This window comes from Coenobita brevimanus, chromosome 4 (assembly GCF_032717465.1).
Source record: "Coenobita brevimanus isolate Jiangsu-jjx chromosome 4, ASM3271746v2, whole genome shotgun sequence".
Lineage (NCBI taxonomy): Eukaryota > Metazoa > Arthropoda > Malacostraca > Decapoda > Coenobitidae > Coenobita > Coenobita brevimanus.
The window spans coordinates 21204751-21214494 of record NC_136957.1 but is presented as its reverse complement, the minus strand read 5'-3'; the positions used below and the strand labels follow the sequence as shown (position 1 = coordinate 21214494).

The 9744-nt window shown below is 40.7% G+C and overlaps 2 pseudogenes; one reads left to right on the top strand and one right to left on the bottom strand.

Moving 5' to 3' along the window:
• Positions 1-1533: 1533 nt before the first annotated feature.
• On the bottom strand, positions 1534-1652 carry LOC145397077 (5S ribosomal RNA; annotated as a pseudogene).
• Positions 1653-1721: 69 nt separating this feature from the next.
• LOC145397100 (5S ribosomal RNA) lies at positions 1722-1840 on the top strand (annotated as a pseudogene).
• Positions 1841-9744: the final 7904 nt, after the last annotated feature.

Genomic DNA, 9744 nt, shown 5'->3' with positions numbered 1-9744 from the left:
TGTGTGTATGTGTGTGTATGGTCACTAGGCGCTGTCGTGTGCCTAATAAGCATTCCTTGAGTTAAGAGTGTGTAAGCATGTTTAGCATTGCTCGATTCTCGCAGACACAATACCTTCTCATCATTTGACTCCCTGCTTCTATCTGTCTCTCTCTCCATCCATTCATCCATCTATCTATTATGATTTGTAATTATAATATGGAGTTCTGATACTCTTTCATTTCCTCTCTTTTATCCAACTCACTCACTTTCAAAACCTCCCTGCCACACCTAATCCTCCTAGCTCTCACCCATCTCTTACGTACTCTTAACTTTCCCTCCACCAGGTAGTGGTCAGACATACCTCCACCCTCCCCTCTCAGAACTCTCACATTCAACAATCTTCCTAATACGTTCCTGGACACAACCACAGAGTCCATCAATGCTCTATCAACAACCCTTCCACCCTCCTGTCTCACCCATGTATACTTATAAATATCTTTCTTCTCAAACAAGGTATTTCCAATCACCATCTCTCGTTCAGCGCACATCCCTATCATTCATTCCCCATTTTCATTTCTTCCGGGCACACCATGCATACCAACTACACCTTCAACTGCTATATTTCCCACTCCAGCATTCAGATCTCCCATCATTACCACATTCACATTCGCTCCAAAACTCTGCAGACACTCATCAACATCATTCCAGAAAGACTCCCTCTCTTCTTCATCCCTTTCACTACCAGGCCCATTTGAACTCACAAATATCCACAACTCACTTTCAAATTTCGCTTTCACCCACATCAGTCTTGATGACACCTCCTTCCATTCAGTCACACACTGCTGTACTTTCGGACTCACTAACAAGGCCACACCTTCTCTTGCCCTTCCTCTGTCAACACCTGATAATCTTCCAATCACACTTCCACACATAGACTCACCCTTCCCTTTCATCTTAGTTTCACTGAAAGCTAACACATCCAGCTTTCTTCTCACAAACATACTCCCAATCTCCTCCCTTTTAGCCTCAATCGTACTACATCCACGCACATTAATAGACCCAATCTTCAGGGTACTAGGATAACTGAATCCCCCATCCCTTTCTCTGGCCTGTCTCTTTTTAGGAACTAAAAAACAGAGGAGGGGGTCCCTAGTCCCCTCACCCCGCCCCGTTTAGTCGCTTTTTACGACACGCAAGGAATACGGTGGCAGTATTCCTTCTAACACAACGTGACCACAGAGTAGTAGTACCACGTTACAGTGCAGCCAGACTGTGGACACAATATAGATATTGATGATGACAATTATATAATCTCTCTCTCTCTCTCTCTCTCTATTTATATACAGTATATATATGTATATAGATGGTTAGATACAGTATATTGATAAATAGATAGCTAGATATATATATATATATATATATATATATTCATTCATTCATTGCCAGACGCCATGTATCCCAAATGGGGTGGCCAAGGGCTCAGAGTTAATTATTTTACAGGGAGGGGCACTAATCCTCCACCATCCCCACTTGACACGTAGGGAGAATGTTATGCCAACAGCATCTAGTGTTCCCAGGCGGTCACCCATCCAAGTACTAACCAGACCCAACGTTGCTTAACTTCGCTGATCGGACGGGAAGCGGTGTACTCAACGTGATATATATATATATATATATATATATATATATCACGTTGAGTACACCGCTTCCCGTCCGATCAGCGAAGTTAAGCAACGTTATATATATATATATATCACGTTGAGTACACCGCTTCCCGTCCGATCAGCGAAGTTAAGCAACGTTGGGTCTGGTTAGTACTTGGATGGGTGACCGCCTAGGAACACTAGATGCTGTTGGCATAACATTCTCCCTACGTGTCAAGTGGGGATGGTGGAGGATTAGTGCCCCTCCCTGTAAAACAATTAACTCTGAGCCCTTGGCCACCCCATTTGGGATACATGGCATCTGGCAATGAATGAATGAAAAAAAAAATATATATATATATATATATATATATATATATACTGTATATCTATATCTATCTAGCTATCTATTTATCAATATACTGTATCTATCCATCTATATACATATATATACTGTATATAAATAGAGAGAGAGAGAGAGAGAGATTATATAATTGTCATCATTAATATCTATATTGTGTCCACAGTCTGGCCGCATATATATATATATATATATATATATATATATATATATATATATATATATATATATATATATATATATATATATATATATATATATATATATATATATATATATACTATAGATAGATAGATACAACAAAAGTGATGGTGGCATAGTAACTACACAACTACTACGTAGTAGTAATAATAGTAGTAATGCTAATGATAACACCAGTCTCCTTATTCTATCTTCCTTCCAGTCTCCTGAACGCCCGCTACAACGTGTCAAATCTCTCTCTCTCTCTCTCTCTCTCTCTCTCTCATAGCCCATCATAAAGAATGAATTAGTCTGACTAAACCAAACGTTGCCCACTCATTCATTCCCACGTTTACAAGTCATCATTTTTCACCTGTTATTTTTATGCAGTAATCCAATCAGCACCCTCCCGCTCAGCCTAATCCTGCAGTATATAGAACAGACGAGCGATCCATTAAAGCAGATTACAGGGATAGTCTCTGTTTGTGTTGGGTGAGAGTGTGAGGGAGAGTATGTTTGAGAAAGAGGTAGTGGACGTTGAGAGAGAGAGAGAGAGAGAGAGAGAGAGACAGAAAGCATATAATTACAGTATACTGTATGGTATATATATATATATATATATATATATATATATATATATATATATATATATATATATATATATATATATATATGTATCCGGGTATTTATATTAATTTTTATGGATAGATAGATAGGGGGTAGACTGTAGCACCAGTCGATCTGGTCTGTCGTCCCTAGGTGGATAAAAAGCTATAACAGGGAGAGCTGGATCTACCGTTTCATCTGCCCAGTGGACTAGCTGCTTACAATTTCCCTTTGCTACTTTTTCTGCGTTTCAGTAACACAGAGAGTAGGCCAGCATGCTCCCCAGTTCAAACTCCTCTAACTGTCAGCACCAAACTATATGCACATTAGACACTTCATCTCCTAGTCAAATTCTTAAAATTTATGTTTTTACTTCACCCTTCCTCGGGGTTCCCACGCGGGGGAGGGGGTGACCATCAATGCCTCCACCATCCGCCCCTCTCCCTATGACAACCAAGCGAGTTGCCTAGAAACACTGACTGACTCATTTCATTTCTGCAAAATATGTGGCCCTTCCTTTAACTTTCTCTCTGTTGAAAACTGCCTCTCCTTCTCAAAACCTCACCTTCTATTCCTCGCTAAAACTTAGCTGTCCCAGGCGACTAATAGCAAACCCTTCTCTGTATCCTCCAACTTTCTCTACACTCATTTCAAAGCCATAGGTGGCTGTTGTGTAAATGTACGTAACGACATATCTTGCTCTCATGTTCGTGAACTCAAATCACCTGAATTATCCACTCGCTTGATTCAGCTATCCTATAATTATCTGACCATATATATCTGTGCTGTTTACTTATCCCCTAACTCTGGTGGCTATGAGAAATTCTTTTACTATCTTACTTCTAAGATGGATCACACCCTATCCATTTCTCCTTTCTCTGAAATCTCCTTTCTATGTGATTTAAATGTTCACCAGCACCTTTGGTTCTCCTCTTGTTTCACTCATCCACTTGTTTTTTTTTTTTTTTTTTTTTCATGTGTCCGACTCTGGGCATAGGCTTCACAGCCTGCTATCAAGGCCCAGCAGTCCTCTTACATACCATACACCTCTACGTGTCACCACTTCGGCGCTAACACCCACCGTCCATATTGAATACATGCTAGGGCTGTCTCATACAGGACTGGTGCATTGGTATTAGTGGGGGTATTTTTACCACATGTCGGCGGGTCTTCTGGTAGATCAGTAAAGCCTGATTTTAATGAAATTCAAATCCTTAAACTGTTCCCTGCCCCAGCCGGGATTTGAACCTGGGCCCGTTAGGACCGCACGCCACCTCTCTACCGGTTGAGCCACCGCCTCCCCCAACAAGTCAACAGCTTTTCTATCCTTAATGACCTTGGGTAGCTTCTACAGCACCCTACCTGTCTTCCTGACTGCCTTTAAGAGATTTCCAAAATACATGACCACTTCCCTACATCTAACCTTCTGCATACACTTATTTTTTTCACTTCATTGGGCTCCACCAATCACAACTTTATCACCTTAACCTGTCCTATCGCTCCAGTAAGGCTTCTAAACCCTCCCAAGAAGCAACGGGTGTGACACTTTCAAGCTGCTGACTGGGAGGCCCTCAGGCAGAACTTGCTTGATTTTTCCCTGCAATGATAATTACTTCCATAACCGAGAGCCATTTGAGTGTGCCTTGCACGTGACAGAGGTTATTCTCTCGGGCATGGAAGCATGCATTCCTTTCTCATATAATGTGACTAATCCACAAAATCTTGGTTTAATCGCGCTTGTTCTAATGCAGTCCATAACAAGGAGAAGGCCTACAAATGTTACCGAAACCAACCCACCTCTGAATTGCATCTCTTTTATGTTTCTGTCTGGAATCGAGCTAAGTCTATTCTTTGCTCCTCTAAAAAATAACCTCATTCGTATTATATACTCTGAACTCTCTTCCTCATATTCTTCCTGCTCCATCTGGCACCTTGCCAAAAACCTTTCTAACAACTTTACCTCGTAATTGTTCCCTCCTCTTTTCCACTCTGAAGGCAAGGCTCTGTGGCTGTTTCTTCTACTGATAAAGGAGAGCTCTTCACTTTGACTTCATCCTCTAATTTTACTTTAGATGATACCTGTGCTGGTCCTCCATCACTTTCCTCCTCTGACTTCCTCATGGCTGACATTAAAATGTATTCCAATAGTGTATTTTCTGCCATCACTGGCCTCAATATTAACATGGCATATGGGTCTGATTGCATTCTTCCTGTTGTCCTCAAGAACAGTGCCTTCATGTTAACACCCTGACTAGGTAAATTTTATCACGTTTGTCTGTTAACTTCTACCTTTCCTTCTCGCTTGGAAGTTTGCTCATTCAGCATGTCCCAAAGAATGGTGACCATTCTTAGCCCTCTAACTATCGCCCAGATGCTTCAACATCCTTTATTATCGCCTGCCTTTAGAAGAGGGAACAATAATGTTTTTGTCTACCTTTGTGTGTGTGTGTGTGTGTGTATCTGTTTCCATTATATCTCATGAATGGCTTGAACTATCAACACGAAACCTTCAAGGTATCAAGATATGGCCAAAATCTTGGACAAGATCGAAAACGGGTACTCAGAATCAAGGTCAAGACCACCAAAATGGCTGTTAAAAGTCAACTAGTTTTTATCACTCGCCATTAGAACCACTGTACCTCATGAATGGCTTGAGCTATCAACGTGAAACCTTCAGGGTATCAAAGTTTGGCCTAAATCTTGGACTTGGCCAGTTCCACACTCTTGCGGAGGATCAGCATTCGGCTCCCGAATGCTTTTCTTTCATTTCTTCAGCTTTTGAGTCTGTTCTTGAAAACTTTTTTAGCAGTTTTTGATTCACAAACTTTTTTCTGATCATCAGTATGGGTTCTGCCAGGGATGCTCTGCTGGTGATCATCTCATCTTCCTTTCAGACTCCTAGTCATTTTCCTTTCAAGAGTTTGGAGAAAGCTTTGCCATTGCACTTGGTATTTCAAAGGCTTTCGATCGAGTCCTGCATATATCTTTAATTTTTCAAACTGTTCTCTTACGGTTTCTCCTTTTCTATCTTTGCCTTCATCTCCAGCTTCTTTTGGGGATGTTCTATCGCTGCTGTTATAGAGGGCCATCATTTTTCTCCTAAAGCTATCAATAGGCCTATCCACTCATTCGCTGATGGCTCCGCCTGTCATCTTTCCATTCACTTCCCGCATCTCAACAGTTGCTTCAACAAACAAGGGATGAGGCTATGGCACACCTGACGTCTGACTTTGCTCATATCTCTTATTGGCATAAAAGTAATCTTGTTTTTAATGCATCAAAAGCTAACTTTTTCAACCTGACAAAATTTTTTGCGGGAGCATCCCCTAACTTTTATACAACTAAATCTTGCTTTATCTTTAAACATAGTTGGGGTTTCATTCTCTCGGCATTTATCTTCGTTAGATCATAATTTTTACCCCATTTATAAGGTCTACTTCCAAGAGATTAGGTGCGCTAAGCCGACCCCGTGCTTTCTTAACCTCTGCACAGTTGTCTACTTTATACACAGGTTTTATTCACCCATGCAGAGAGTACGACTTTCATGTGTGGGGAAACTCTCCACATACAACACTTCTCAGCGAGGTGGAATCTAAGGCTTTTTGTCTCATTAACTCTCCTTTCACAGGCTCCCTTCAACCTCTGTCTTTTCGCCACACTGTTGCATCTTCATCTCTTTCCTATCACAGCTTCAATGGTCACTGCTTCTCTGAACTTCCTGCTTGTATCCCTCCACCAGTACGGTGGCACATAGCAACCGTCTAGCAACAAATCCTTATCCTTTTTCTTTCCAACACTCTAACGCAAGAGATAACCGTTACTCCCAATCCTTTATGTATGCAACAGGTCAACTCTGGAACAGTCTCTCTCTGTATTTCCTATCACTTGAGTTCAGTCTTTTAAATGCCTTTTCTCCAGGCATCTCAAAATGAACAAATCTTGAATTTGGCTCTCTGTTATTGTGTGTGTGTGTTTTTTTTTCTTGGAGGGAACAACTTTCGGGGACCCAGGCCTTTGGTTCTTTTTTTCTTGCACAAAAGGAGATAGATAGATTGACACACACACACACACACACACACACACACACACACACACACACACACACACACACACAGGCTTACTTCCAGCCCATTAACCTTTTTAGGATTTTGCCTATACAGAATAAGAACATTTCTTTCTCAGTCATTTGCGTTATTGAATGTGAATCTCAGAATATTATTATTATTTCTCCACTCGAAAGCTTGGGACTGGCGGGTACAAGTTACAACGGATAACACACTCCTGTTTAATCTGAGTGACTTGGAGACAAAGACATTTATAGGGGGGCCACTGAGAGGGTCCGGCAACAGCCATTTACGTTTTTTCACCAAGATAGATTTTTCCAGAGATAAAAACAAGTCAGAGTGACTGAAAAAAACATGACGAAAATGACATCATAATGCTGGATGGAAAAAAAAAAAAAAAGTAAACCACCGGTCTCTCAGTGGTCTACGGTTTATCTTAAATCCTGATGATCAAATGAATTTGTGGGTTTAAGATGGCAATGTGCGGGCGAGGGATTACTGTGAGTAATGGTACTGAGGAAATGCGGTGATTGTATTGCCAAATGGAGCGAGGCAATCCACTCCTTTCAGGCCATTGCTGCCAGTGTAGTCACACACACACACACACACACACACACACACACACACACACACACACACACACACACACACTCGATACTCAGAATCCTACTTAATTAGTATATAATTAGCCAGCTGATCATTAGATGCAACTTACTGCTATAACATTTCATCTACTGAAATGATCACAGACACATACATGATCCTGCGGCGTTCACTCCCACATCACCTCCCACACCTGACCTTATTCAGGTACAAAGTAAACAAAAAAAGACACTAAGACAGAGCCGGCTTGGACGAGTGTCCTATAACTAACAGTCATCTGAATAAGAGTATCTGATGTTTGCTGCAATGTGGTATTAGGATTCACCTGGTCATTTAAGAGTTAATGGTAACATTAATAATACTCACGCCCCTATGACTCACTCTCAACTGAATGAAAACACCTGACGTTAGTTCGCATAGAACACAGCAGTTGTCGCATTCATTAAAGAGCTAACGAAGTTAGAATGTGAGGATTGTTTACTGTACACTTACACTGTGAAGTGAAAAGTAAACCCCAGTGTTACTGAAAAACAATTATAGAACGTCTAGGGTTACCGTAGCGGATTTGTTCAGTCTGTATCCAACGGTACAGAGTACAACCATGAACGACATGGAGACTCCAGTCAATTTTCTCTTCTCAGTGTACTTCAGAATTTCTTTGTAAAAAATGGAGGGCTGCCGTTTCTTTTCACGAAGATTTTTTAAAAGCCTGTAATCTTCACAGAAAGAAACATAGAATGTGTCAACGCAAACTGTGTACTGCGAGCTACCATAGCATATAAGCTGCAGCCATTCTGGTCTGTGTCACTGATATACCTGTATTAATGGAAAACTTCACATTACAATAACGCTTTCTGTATGGTGATTTCATACAGCTTTCAGGTGATTCAGTAAAACCTTACTAAAAAAGCTTTTTTCTGAAGGAGCTGCAAAGGATCTCCACTACATCTGTCATGCGGTGAACTAAACTTTAAATTGTTTATTTACTTCACTCGTTTTGTCATGACGCCTTTTTTTAGTTTGTTCTTCCTGTCTTCAGACGGTTTTATTAAACTCGGGTTAGATCGTGCACTGAAGGGGTTAGAAACAACCACCATTTAGCCATTCAGCCCGAGGACCTATTCCTTTAATTTTTCAAATTACTCTCAGACAGCTGTAATCATTCTACGAGAGACTTTTCAAGTTAGAATAGTTAGAGGTAGCCTTCCTTAATTCCTTCATTATTAGGGTGCGGTCCTAAGATAAATAAAACTGTCTTAAATTTCAGTTAAGGACTTAACAAGTTCACTGTGATGATATCTGTTTTTGCTGTATTCTTGCATAGCCAAACAATTTTATCTACATCATGAAAAACTACTCGTGATGATGAAATTAACAACTCTTAGCCAGCACACACATATATGATAAAATGAAGCGATCCCGAGACCTGCATAAATCCTCATACACCCATCTGCATCCATAATTATACCCATACCTATAACACAATTCACACAGCCCCTTGGTCTATCCCCCGCTGTGAATGAAGCTCAGACCATCACCAACATAAAAATTCTTCACATCCACATTTGTATCCATTTTTAAATCCTCACCAACACCCTCCCATACATCAACACTAATCTTCATAACCGTGCACCTGCACACAGACACACATCAACACTAATCTTCATAACCGTGCATCTACACACAGATAAAAGTCCACATCCGCTCTCATACTCCACACCTTCACCTACAACAAAACTGTCAATCAAGGAGGGGTGGTCTCTGTTATTAACGATTATTTCTGAGCCACATAACAAATGGCAAGTGTCTGGGGTAAAAATATACTTATCGTTTACACAGGTCTCATTAAGAGGGATAACTATTGTGGGTCACAGATCTGAAAAAGTGAAATTTAGCAGGCTCTACCTTTCTTCCCAAATATATATTTAGTTAAACTAGACTGATGTATATCACCTGCACAAGGGTCATACAGGCAGGTAACCACCTTGATCTTATGATCAGAAGATAGAATGAGACTGATTCTCTGCAACGATACAAACTTGACTTTGTAATTAAGGATTGAGATGGATGAGATGTAGTAATCAAAGTGTTTCATTTATTCTGTAAGAAAAAAAAAAGAAATTGCCTTCTCTAACGGATTTACTTTTCATATACATATCCCCATCCCTTACCTTTTCCCCAAAGCAAGAATTATCGAGACCAATACGCATACTCGAATATAGCACCAGTCGAGCAGGGCGGTACTCCCAAGGTGGATGGAAAGCCGATAACAGGAAGAGCTGGAGCTCCCACTTCATTAGCCCTCG